The sequence below is a fragment of the Triturus cristatus genome, chromosome 1_2, assembly GCF_964204655.1.
Source record: "Triturus cristatus chromosome 1_2, aTriCri1.1, whole genome shotgun sequence".
NCBI classification, from domain to species: Eukaryota; Metazoa; Chordata; class Amphibia; order Caudata; family Salamandridae; genus Triturus; species Triturus cristatus.
In genome coordinates this window covers 349,525,567-349,539,438 of record NC_140580.1, presented here as the reverse complement: position 1 = coordinate 349,539,438, position 13,872 = coordinate 349,525,567, and positions in this window count along the sequence as shown.

Sequence of the window (13,872 nt, the reverse complement as noted above, 5' to 3'; positions counted from 1 at the left end):
ACCCGTGACCTGTCGAATTTTCTCCAGATGGTCAGAAATGGTAATTTTTTAATAGTTAATTTTTTGACTGCAAATGACTATTGCATGTGAATTAGAACTCTTAGAATTAAAATTAGTGTGTTTAGAGTCATTTTAATGCCTGAAATTGGTCGAAATAGAAGCTTCTGAAAAGGAGAAAAAGTTTGTAAAAATGGCAATTTTGGTCACATTGAGGCTTTAAAAAGTAGTTATTCAACATGAGGCACAATCCAAATGACATTTTGAATCAATTTTTCGACAGTCCAAAAAATCAATTTTATGATGAAAAACGATGACCCGTGACCTGTCGAATTTTCTCCAGATGGTCAGAAATTATAATTTTTTAATGTTTAACTTATTGACTGTAAATGACTATTGCATGTGAATTAGAACTCTTAGAACTAAAATTAGTGTGTTTAGAGTCATTTTAATGCCTGAAATTGTTCGAAATAGAAGCTTCTGAGTAGGAGAAAAAGTCTGTAAAAATGGCAATTTTGGTCACATTGAGGCTTTAAAATGTAGTTATTTAACATGAGGCACAATCCAAATGAAATTTTGAATCAATTTTTCGACAGTCCAAATAATCAATTTTATGATGAAAAACGATGACCCGTGACCTGTCGAATTTTCTCCAAATGGTCAGAAATGGTAATTTTTTAATGTTTAACTTATTGACTGTAAATGACTATCGCATGCGAATTAGAACTCTTAGAACTAAAATTAGTGTGTTTAGAGTCATTTTAATGCCTGAAATTGGTCGAAATAGAAGCTTCTGAGTAGGAGAAAAAGTCTGCAAAAATGGCAATTTTGGTCACATTGAGGCTTTAAAATGTAGTTATTTAACATGAGGCACAATCCAAATGAAATTGTGAATCAATTTTTCGACAGTCCAAAAAATCAATTTTATGATGAAAAACGATGACCCGTGACCGGTCGAATTTTCTCCAGATAGTCAGAAATGGTAATTTTTTAATGTTTATCTTATTGACTGTAAATGACTATCGCATGTGAATTAGAACTCTTAGAACTAAAATTAGTGTGTTTAGAGTCATTTTAATGCCTGAAATTGGTCGAAATAGAAGCTTCTGAGTAGGAGAAAAAGTCTGCAAAAATGGCAATGTAGGTCACATTGAGGCTTTAAAAAGTAGTTATTCAACAGGAGGGACAATCCAAATGACATTTTGGATCAATTTTTCGACAGTCCCAAAAAATCAATTTTCTGATGAAAAACGATGACCCGTGACCTGTCGAATTTTCTCCAGATGGTCAGAAATGGTAATTTTTTAATGTTTAACTTATTGACTGTAAATGACTATCGCATGTGAATTAGAACTCTTAGAACTAAAATTAGTGTGTTTAGAGTCATTTTAATGCCTGAAATTGGTCGAAATAGAAGCTTCTGAAAAGGAGAAAAAATTTGTAAAAATGGCAATTTTGGTCACATTGAGGCTTTAAAAAGTAGTTATTCAACATGAGGCACAATCCAAATGACATTTTGAATCAATTTTTCGACAGTCCAAAAAATCAATTTTCTGATGAAAAACGATGACCCGTGACCTGTCGAATTTTCTCCAGATGGTCGGAAATGGTAATTTTTTAATGTTTAATTTATTGACTGCAAATGACTATTGCATGTGAATTAGAACTCTTAGAATTAAAATTAGTGTGTTTAGAGTCGTTTTAATGCCTGAAATTGGTCGAAATAGAAGCTTCTGAGTAGGAGAAAAAGTCTGTAAAAATGGCAATTTTGGTCACATTGAGGCTTTAAAATGTATTTATTCAACATGAGGCACAATCCAAATGAAATTTCGAATCAATTTTTCGACAGTCCAAAAAATCAATTTTCTGATGAAAAACGATGACCCGTGACCTGTCGAATTTTCTCCAGATGGTCAGAAATGGTAATTTTTTAATGTTTAATTTTTTGACTGCAAATGACTATTGCATGTGAATTAGAACTCTTAGAATTAAAATTAGTGTGTTTAGAGTCATTTTAATGCCTGAAATTGGTCGAAATAGAAGCTTCTGAAAAGGAGAAAAAGTTTGTAAAAATGGCAATTTTGGTCACATTGAGGCTTTAAAAAGTAGTTATTCAACATGAGGCACAATCCAAATGACATTTTGAATCAATTTTTCGACAGTCCAAAAAATCAATTTTCTGATGAAAAACGATGACCCGTGACCTGTCGAATTTTCTCCAGATGGTCAGAAATTATAATTTTTTAATGTTTAACTTATTGACTGTAAATGACTTTTGCATGTGAATTAGAACTCTTAGAACTAAAATTAGTGTGTTTAGAGTCATTTTAATGCCTGAAATTGGTCGAATTAGAAGCTTCTGAGTAGGAGAAAAAGTCTGCAAAAATGGCAATTTTGGTCACATTGAGGCTTTAAAAAGTAGTTATTCAACAGGAGGGACAATCCAAATGACATTTTGGATCAATTTTTCGACAGTCCAAAAAAATCAATTTTCTGATGAAAAACGATGACCCGTGACCTGTCGAATTTTCTCCAGATGGTCAGAAATGGTAATTTTTTAATGTTTAACTTATTGACTGTAAATGACTATCGCATGTGAATTAGAACTCTTAGAACTAAAATTATTGTGTTTAGAGTCATTTTAATGCCTGAAATTGGTCGAAATAGAAGCTTCTGAGTAGGAGAAAAAGTCTGTAAAAATGGTAATTTTGGTCACATTGAGGCTTTAAAATGTATTTATTCAACATAAGGCACAATCCAAATGAAATTTTGAATCAATTTTTCGACCGTCCAAAAAAATCAATTTTCTGATGAAAAACGATGACCCGTGACCTGTCGAATTTTCTCCAGATGGTCAGAAATTATAATTTTTTAATGTTTAACTTATTGACTGTAAATGACTATTGCATGTGAATTAGAACTCTTAGAACTAAAATTAGTGTGTTTAGAGTCATTTTAATGCCTGAAATTGGTCGAAATAGAAGCTTCTGAAAAGGAGAAAAAGTTTGTAAAAATGGCAATTTTGGTCACATTGAGGCTTTAAAAAGTAGTTATTCAACATGAGGCACAATCCAAATGACATTTTGAATCAATTTTTCGACAGTCCAAAAAATCAATTTTCTGATGAAAAACGATGACCCGTGACCTGTCGAATTTTCTCCAGATGGTCAGAAATTATAATTTTTTAATGTTTAACTTATTGACTGTAAATGACTATTGCATGTGAATTAGAACTCTTAGAACTAAAATTAGTGTGTTTAGAGTCATTTTAATGCCTGAAATTGGTCGAAATAGAAGCTTCTGAGTAGGAGAAAAAGTCTGTAAAAATGGCAATTTTGGTCACATTGAGGCTTTAAAATGTATTTATTCAACATGAGGCACAATCCAAATGAAATTTTGAATCAATTTTTCGACAGTCCAAAAAATCAATTTTCTGATGAAAAACGATGACCCGTGACCTGTCGAATTTTCTCCAGATGGTCAGAAATGGTAATTTTTTAATAGTTAATTTTTTGACTGCAAATGACTATTGCATGTGAATTAGAACTCTTAGAATTAAAATTAGTGTGTTTAGAGTCATTTTAATGCCTGAAATTGGTCGAAATAGAAGCTTCTGAGTAGGAGAAAAAGTCTGCAAAAATGGCAATTTTGGTCACATTGAGGCTTTAAAAAGTAGTTATTCAACAGGAGGGACAATCCAAATGACATTTTGGATCAATTTTTCGACAGTCCAAAAAAATCAATTTTCTGATGAAAAACGATGACCCGTGACCTGTCGAATTTTCTCCAGATGGTCAGAAATGGTAATTTTTTAATGTTTAACTTATTGACTGTAAATGACTATCGCATGTGAATTAGAACTCTTAGAACTATAATTATTGTGTTTAGAGTCATTTTAATGCCTGAAATTGGTCGAAATAGAAGCTTCTGAAAAGGAGAAAAAGTTAGTAAAAATGGCAATTTTGGTCACATTGAGGCTTTAAAAAGTAGTTATTCAACATGAGGCACAATCCAAATGACATTTTGAATCAATTTTTCGACAGTCCAAAAAATCAATTTTCTGATGAAAAACGATGACCCGTGACCTGTCGAATTTTCTCCAGATGGTCAGAAATTATAATTTTTTAATGTTTAACTTATTGACTGTAAATGACTATTGCATGTGAATTAGAACTCTTAGAACTAAAACTAGTGTGTTTAGAGTCATTTTAATGCCTGAAATTGGTCGAAATAGAAGCTTCTGAGTAGGAGAAAAAGTCTGCAAAAATGGCAATTTTGGTCACATTGAGGCTTTAAAAAGTAGTTATTCAACAGGAGGGACAATCCAAATGACATTTTGGATCAATTTTTCGACAGTCCAAAAAAATCAATTTTCTGATGAAAAACGATGACCCGTGACCTGTCGAATTTTCTCCAGATGGTCAGAAATGGTAATTTTTTAATGTTTAACTTATTGACTGTAAATGACTATCGCATGTGAATTAGAACTCTTAGAACTAAAATTATTGTGTTTAGAGTCATTTTAATGCCTGAAATTGGTCGAAATAGAAGCTTCTGAGTAGGAGAAAAAGTCTGTAAAAATGGCAATTTTGGTCACATTGAGGCTTTAAAATGTATTTATTCAACATGAGGCACAATCCAAATGAAATTTCGAATCAATTTTTCGACAGTCCAAAAAATCAATTTTCTGATGAAAAACGATGACCCGTGACCTGTCGAATTTTCTCCAGATGGTCAGAAATGGTAATTTTTTAATGTTTAATTTGTTGACTGCAAATGACTATTGCATGTGAATTAGAACTCTTAGAATTAAAATTAGTGTGTTTAGAGTCATTTCAATGCCTGAAATTGGTCGAAATAGAAGCTTCTGAAAAGGAGAAAAAGTTTGTAAAAATGGCAATTTTGGTCACATTGAGGCTTTAAAAAGTAGTTATTCAACATGAGGCACAATCCAAATGACATTTTGAATCAATTTTTCGACAGTCCAAAAAATCAATTTTCTGATGAAAAACGATGACCCGTGACCTGTCGAATTTTCTCCAGATGGTCAGAAATGGTAATTTTTTAATGTTTAATTTGTTGACTGCAAATGACTATTACATGTGAATTAGAACTCTTAGAATTAAAATTAGTGTGTTTAGAGTCATTTCAATGCCTGAAATTGGTCGAAATAGAAGCTTCTGAAAAGGAGAAAAAGTTTGTAAAAATGGCAATTTTGGTCACATTGAGGCTTTAAAAAGTAGTTATTCAACATGAGGCACAATCCAAATGACATTTTGAATCAATTTTTCGACAGTCCAAAAAATCAATTTTCTGATGAAAAACAATGACCCGTGACCTGTCGAATTTTCTCCAGATGGTCAGAAATTATAATTTTTTAATGTTTAACTTATTGACTGTAAATGACTATTGCATGTGAATTAGAACTCTTAGAACTAAAATTAGTGTGTTTAGAGTCATTTTAATGCCTGAAATTGGTCGAAATAGAAGCTTCTGAGTAGGAGAAAAAGTCTGCAAAAATGGCAATTTTGGTCACATTGAGGCTTTAAAAAGTAGTTATTCAACAGGAGGGACAATCCAAATGACATTTTGGATCAATTTTTCGACAGTCCAAAAAAATCAATTTTCTGATGAAAAACGATGACCCGTGACCTGTCGAATTTTCTCCAGATGGTCAGAAATGGTAATTTTTTTATGTTTAACTTATTGACTGTAAATGACTATCGCATGTGAATTAGAACTCTTAGAACTAAAATTATTGTGTTTAGAGTCATTTTAATGCCTGAAATTGGTCGAAATAGAAGCTTCTGAGTAGGAGAAAAAGTCTGTAAAAATGGCAATTTTGGTCACATTGAGGCTTTAAAATGTATTTATTCAACATGAGGCACAATCCAAATGAAATTTTGAATCAATTTTTCGACAGTCCAAAAAATCAATTTTCTGATGAAAAACGATGACCCGTGACCTGTCGAATTTTCTCCAGATGGTCAGAAATGGTAATTTTTTAATAGTTAATTTTTTGACTGCAAATGACTATTGCATGTGAATTAGAACTCTTAGAATTAAAATTAGTGTGTTTAGAGTCATTTTAATGCCTGAAATTGGTCGAAATAGAAGCTTCTGAAAAGGAGAAAAAGTTTGTAAAAATGGCAATTTTGGTCACATTGAGGCTTTAAAAAGTAGTTATTCAACATGAGGCACAATCCAAATGACATTTTGAATCAATTTTTCGACAGTCCAAAAAATCAATTTTCTGATGAAAAACGATGACCCGTGACCTGTCGAATTTTCTCCAGATGGTCAGAAATTATAATTTTTTAATGTTTAACTTATTGACTGTAAATGACTATTGCATGTGAATTAGAACTCTTAGAACTAAAATTAGTGTGTTTAGAGTCATTTTAATGCCTGAAATTGGTCGAAATAGAAGCTTCTGAGTAGGAGAAAAAGTCTGCAAAAATGGCAATTTTGGTCACATTGAGGCTTTAAAATGTAGTTATTTAACATGAGGCACAATCCAAATGAAATTTTGAATCAATTTTTCGACAGTCCAAAAAATCAATTTTATGATGAAAAACGATGACCCGTGACCTGTCGAATTTTCTCCAAATGGTCAGAAATGGTAATTTTTTAATGTTTAACTTATTGACTGTAAATGACTATCGCATGTGAATTAGAACTCTTAGAACTAAAATTAGTGTGTTTAGAGTCATTTTAATGCCTGAAATTGGTCGAAATAGAAGCTTCTGAGTAGGAGAAAAAGTCTGCAAAAATGGCAATTTTGGTCACATTGAGGCTTTAAAATGTAGTTATTTAACATGAGGCACAATCCAAATGAAATTGTGAATCAATTTTTCGACAGTCCAAAAAATCAATTTTATGATGAAAAACGATGACCCGTGACCGGTCGAATTTTCTCCAGATAGTCAGAAATGGTAATTTTTTAATGTTTATCTTATTGACTGTAAATGACTATCGCATGTGAATTAGAACTCTTAGAACTAAAATTAGTGTGTTTAGAGTCATTTTAATGCCTGAAATTGGTCGAAATAGAAGCTTCTGAGTAGGAGAAAAAGTCTGCAAAAATGGCAATGTAGGTCACATTGAGGCTTTAAAAAGTAGTTATTCAACAGGAGGGACAATCCAAATGACATTTTGGATCAATTTTTCGACAGTCCCAAAAAATCAATTTTCTGATGAAAAACGATGACCCGTGACCTGTCGAATTTTCTCCAGATGGTCAGAAATGGTAATTTTTTAATGTTTAACTTATTGACTGTAAATGACTATCGCATGTGAATTAGAACTCTTAGAACTAAAATTAGTGTGTTTAGAGTCATTTTAATGCCTGAAATTGGTCGAAATAGAAGCTTCTGAAAAGGAGAAAAAATTTGTAAAAATGGCAATTTTGGTCACATTGAGGCTTTAAAAAGTAGTTATTCAACATGAGGCACAATCCAAATGACATTTTGAATCAATTTTTCGACAGTCCAAAAAATCAATTTTCTGATGAAAAACGATGACCCGTGACCTGTCGAATTTTCTCCAGATGGTCGGAAATGGTAATTTTTTAATGTTTAATTTATTGACTGCAAATGACTATTGCATGTGAATTAGAACTCTTAGAATTAAAATTAGTGTGTTTAGAGTCGTTTTAATGCCTGAAATTGGTCGAAATAGAAGCTTCTGAGTAGGAGAAAAAGTCTGTAAAAATGGCAATTTTGGTCACATTGAGGCTTTAAAATGTATTTATTCAACATGAGGCACAATCCAAATGAAATTTCGAATCAATTTTTCGACAGTCCAAAAAATCAATTTTCTGATGAAAAACGATGACCCGTGACCTGTCGAATTTTCTCCAGATGGTCAGAAATGGTAATTTTTTAATGTTTAATTTTTTGACTGCAAATGACTATTGCATGTGAATTAGAACTCTTAGAATTAAAATTAGTGTGTTTAGAGTCATTTTAATGCCTGAAATTGGTCGAAATAGAAGCTTCTGAAAAGGAGAAAAAGTTTGTAAAAATGGCAATTTTGGTCACATTGAGGCTTTAAAAAGTAGTTATTCAACATGAGGCACAATCCAAATGACATTTTGAATCAATTTTTCGACAGTCCAAAAAATCAATTTTCTGATGAAAAACGATGACCCGTGACCTGTCGAATTTTCTCCAGATGGTCAGAAATTATAATTTTTTAATGTTTAACTTATTGACTGTAAATGACTTTTGCATGTGAATTAGAACTCTTAGAACTAAAATTAGTGTGTTTAGAGTCATTTTAATGCCTGAAATTGGTCGAATTAGAAGCTTCTGAGTAGGAGAAAAAGTCTGCAAAAATGGCAATTTTGGTCACATTGAGGCTTTAAAAAGTAGTTATTCAACAGGAGGGACAATCCAAATGACATTTTGGATCAATTTTTCGACAGTCCAAAAAAATCAATTTTCTGATGAAAAACGATGACCCGTGACCTGTCGAATTTTCTCCAGATGGTCAGAAATGGTAATTTTTTAATGTTTAACTTATTGACTGTAAATGACTATCGCATGTGAATTAGAACTCTTAGAACTAAAATTATTGTGTTTAGAGTCATTTTAATGCCTGAAATTGGTCGAAATAGAAGCTTCTGAGTAGGAGAAAAAGTCTGTAAAAATGGTAATTTTGGTCACATTGAGGCTTTAAAATGTATTTATTCAACATAAGGCACAATCCAAATGAAATTTTGAATCAATTTTTCGACCGTCCAAAAAAATCAATTTTCTGATGAAAAACGATGACCCGTGACCTGTCGAATTTTCTCCAGATGGTCAGAAATTATAATTTTTTAATGTTTAACTTATTGACTGTAAATGACTATTGCATGTGAATTAGAACTCTTAGAACTAAAATTAGTGTGTTTAGAGTCATTTTAATGCCTGAAATTGGTCGAAATAGAAGCTTCTGAAAAGGAGAAAAAGTTTGTAAAAATGGCAATTTTGGTCACATTGAGGCTTTAAAAAGTAGTTATTCAACATGAGGCACAATCCAAATGACATTTTGAATCAATTTTTCGACAGTCCAAAAAATCAATTTTCTGATGAAAAACGATGACCCGTGACCTGTCGAATTTTCTCCAGATGGTCAGAAATTATAATTTTTTAATGTTTAACTTATTGACTGTAAATGACTATTGCATGTGAATTAGAACTCTTAGAACTAAAATTAGTGTGTTTAGAGTCATTTTAATGCCTGAAATTGGTCGAAATAGAAGCTTCTGAGTAGGAGAAAAAGTCTGTAAAAATGGCAATTTTGGTCACATTGAGGCTTTAAAATGTATTTATTCAACATGAGGCACAATCCAAATGAAATTTTGAATCAATTTTTCGACAGTCCAAAAAATCAATTTTCTGATGAAAAACGATGACCCGTGACCTGTCGAATTTTCTCCAGATGGTCAGAAATGGTAATTTTTTAATAGTTAATTTTTTGACTGCAAATGACTATTGCATGTGAATTAGAACTCTTAGAATTAAAATTAGTGTGTTTAGAGTCATTTTAATGCCTGAAATTGGTCGAAATAGAAGCTTCTGAGTAGGAGAAAAAGTCTGCAAAAATGGCAATTTTGGTCACATTGAGGCTTTAAAAAGTAGTTATTCAACAGGAGGGACAATCCAAATGACATTTTGGATCAATTTTTCGACAGTCCAAAAAAATCAATTTTCTGATGAAAAACGATGACCCGTGACCTGTCGAATTTTCTCCAGATGGTCAGAAATGGTAATTTTTTAATGTTTAACTTATTGACTGTAAATGACTATCGCATGTGAATTAGAACTCTTAGAACTATAATTATTGTGTTTAGAGTCATTTTAATGCCTGAAATTGGTCGAAATAGAAGCTTCTGAAAAGGAGAAAAAGTTAGTAAAAATGGCAATTTTGGTCACATTGAGGCTTTAAAAAGTAGTTATTCAACATGAGGCACAATCCAAATGACATTTTGAATCAATTTTTCGACAGTCCAAAAAATCAATTTTCTGATGAAAAACGATGACCCGTGACCTGTCGAATTTTCTCCAGATGGTCAGAAATTATAATTTTTTAATGTTTAACTTATTGACTGTAAATGACTATTGCATGTGAATTAGAACTCTTAGAACTAAAACTAGTGTGTTTAGAGTCATTTTAATGCCTGAAATTGGTCGAAATAGAAGCTTCTGAGTAGGAGAAAAAGTCTGCAAAAATGGCAATTTTGGTCACATTGAGGCTTTAAAAAGTAGTTATTCAACAGGAGGGACAATCCAAATGACATTTTGGATCAATTTTTCGACAGTCCAAAAAAATCAATTTTCTGATGAAAAACGATGACCCGTGACCTGTCGAATTTTCTCCAGATGGTCAGAAATGGTAATTTTTTAATGTTTAACTTATTGACTGTAAATGACTATCGCATGTGAATTAGAACTCTTAGAACTAAAATTATTGTGTTTAGAGTCATTTTAATGCCTGAAATTGGTCGAAATAGAAGCTTCTGAGTAGGAGAAAAAGTCTGTAAAAATGGCAATTTTGGTCACATTGAGGCTTTAAAATGTATTTATTCAACATGAGGCACAATCCAAATGAAATTTCGAATCAATTTTTCGACAGTCCAAAAAATCAATTTTCTGATGAAAAACGATGACCCGTGACCTGTCGAATTTTCTCCAGATGGTCAGAAATGGTAATTTTTTAATGTTTAATTTGTTGACTGCAAATGACTATTGCATGTGAATTAGAACTCTTAGAATTAAAATTAGTGTGTTTAGAGTCATTTCAATGCCTGAAATTGGTCGAAATAGAAGCTTCTGAAAAGGAGAAAAAGTTTGTAAAAATGGCAATTTTGGTCACATTGAGGCTTTAAAAAGTAGTTATTCAACATGAGGCACAATCCAAATGACATTTTGAATCAATTTTTCGACAGTCCAAAAAATCAATTTTCTGATGAAAAACGATGACCCGTGACCTGTCGAATTTTCTCCAGATGGTCAGAAATGGTAATTTTTTAATGTTTAATTTGTTGACTGCAAATGACTATTACATGTGAATTAGAACTCTTAGAATTAAAATTAGTGTGTTTAGAGTCATTTCAATGCCTGAAATTGGTCGAAATAGAAGCTTCTGAAAAGGAGAAAAAGTTTGTAAAAATGGCAATTTTGGTCACATTGAGGCTTTAAAAAGTAGTTATTCAACATGAGGCACAATCCAAATGACATTTTGAATCAATTTTTCGACAGTCCAAAAAATCAATTTTCTGATGAAAAACAATGACCCGTGACCTGTCGAATTTTCTCCAGATGGTCAGAAATTATAATTTTTTAATGTTTAACTTATTGACTGTAAATGACTATTGCATGTGAATTAGAACTCTTAGAACTAAAATTAGTGTGTTTAGAGTCATTTTAATGCCTGAAATTGGTCGAAATAGAAGCTTCTGAGTAGGAGAAAAAGTCTGCAAAAATGGCAATTTTGGTCACATTGAGGCTTTAAAAAGTAGTTATTCAACAGGAGGGACAATCCAAATGACATTTTGGATCAATTTTTCGACAGTCCAAAAAAATCAATTTTCTGATGAAAAACGATGACCCGTGACCTGTCGAATTTTCTCCAGATGGTCAGAAATGGTAATTTTTTAATAGTTAATTTTTTGACTGCAAATGACTATTGCATGTGAATTAGAACGCTTAGAACTAAAATTATTGTGTTTAGAGTCATTTTAATGCCTGAAATTGGTCGAAATAGAAGCTTCTGAGTAGGAGAAAAAGTCTGTAAAAATGGCAATTTTGGTCACATTGAGGCTTTAAAATGTATTTATTCAACATGAGGCACAATCCAAATGAAATTTCGAATCAATTTTTCGACAGTCCAAAAAATCAATTTTCTGATGAAAAACGATGACCCGTGACCTGTCGAATTTTCTCCAGATGGTCAGAAATGGTAATTTTTTAATGTTTAATTTGTTGACTGCAAATGACTATTGCATGTGAATTAGAACTCTTAGAATTAAAATTAGTGTGTTTAGAGTCATTTCAATGCCTGAAATTGGTCGAAATAGAAGCTTCTGAAAAGGAGAAAAAGTTTGTAAAAATGGCAATTTTGGTCACATTGAGGCTTTAAAAAGTAGTTATTCAACATGAGGCACAATCCAAATGACATTTTGAATCAATTTTTCGACAGTCCAAAAAATCAATTTTCTGATGAAAAACGATGACCCGTGACCTGTCGAATTTTCTCCAGATGGTCAGAAATGGTAATTTTTTAATGTTTAATTTGTTGACTGCAAATGACTATTACATGTGAATTAGAACTCTTAGAATTAAAATTAGTGTGTTTAGAGTCATTTCAATGCCTGAAATTGGTCGAAATAGAAGCTTCTGAAAAGGAGAAAAAGTTTGTAAAAATGGCAATTTTGGTCACATTGAGGCTTTAAAAAGTAGTTATTCAACATGAGGCACAATCCAAATGACATTTTGAATCAATTTTTCGACAGTCCAAAAAATCAATTTTCTGATGAAAAACAATGACCCGTGACCTGTCGAATTTTCTCCAGATGGTCAGAAATTATAATTTTTTAATGTTTAACTTATTGACTGTAAATGACTATTGCATGTGAATTAGAACTCTTAGAACTAAAATTAGTGTGTTTAGAGTCATTTTAATGCCTGAAATTGGTCGAAATAGAAGCTTCTGAGTAGGAGAAAAAGTCTGCAAAAATGGCAATTTTGGTCACATTGAGGCTTTAAAAAGTAGTTATTCAACAGGAGGGACAATCCAAATGACATTTTGGATCAATTTTTCGACAGTCCAAAAAAATCAATTTTCTGATGAAAAACGATGACCCGTGACCTGTCGAATTTTCTCCAGATGGTCAGAAATGGTAATTTTTTTATGTTTAACTTATTGACTGTAAATGACTATCGCATGTGAATTAGAACTCTTAGAACTAAAATTATTGTGTTTAGAGTCATTTTAATGCCTGAAATTGGTCGAAATAGAAGCTTCTGAGTAGGAGAAAAAGTCTGTAAAAATGGCAATTTTGGTCACATTGAGGCTTTAAAATGTATTTATTCAACATGAGGCACAATCCAAATGAAATTTTGAATCAATTTTTCGACAGTCCAAAAAATCAATTTTCTGATGAAAAACGATGACCCGTGACCTGTCGAATTTTCTCCAGATGGTCAGAAATGGTAATTTTTTAATAGTTAATTTTTTGACTGCAAATGACTATTGCATGTGAATTAGAACTCTTAGAATTAAAATTAGTGTGTTTAGAGTCATTTTAATGCCTGAAATTGGTCGAAATAGAAGCTTCTGAAAAGGAGAAAAAGTTTGTAAAAATGGCAATTTTGGTCACATTGAGGCTTTAAAAAGTAGTTATTCAACATGAGGCACAATCCAAATGACATTTTGAATCAATTTTTCGACAGTCCAAAAAATCAATTTTCTGATGAAAAACGATGACCCGTGACCTGTCGAATTTTCTCCAGATGGTCAGAAATTATAATTTTTTAATGTTTAACTTATTGACTGTAAATGACTATTGCATGTGAATTAGAACTCTTAGAACTAAAATTAGTGTGTTTAGAGTCATTTTAATGCCTGAAATTGGTCGAAATAGAAGCTTCTGAGTAGGAGAAAAAGTCTGCAAAAATGGCAATTTTGGTCACATTGAGGCTTTAAAATGTAGTTATTTAACATGAGGCACAATCCAAATGAAATTTTGAATCAATTTTTCGACAGTCCAAAAAATCAATTTTATGATGAAAAACGATGACCCGTGACCTGTCGAATTTTCTCCAAATGGTCAGAAATGGTAATTTTTTAATGTTTAACTTATTGACTGTAAATGACTATCGCATG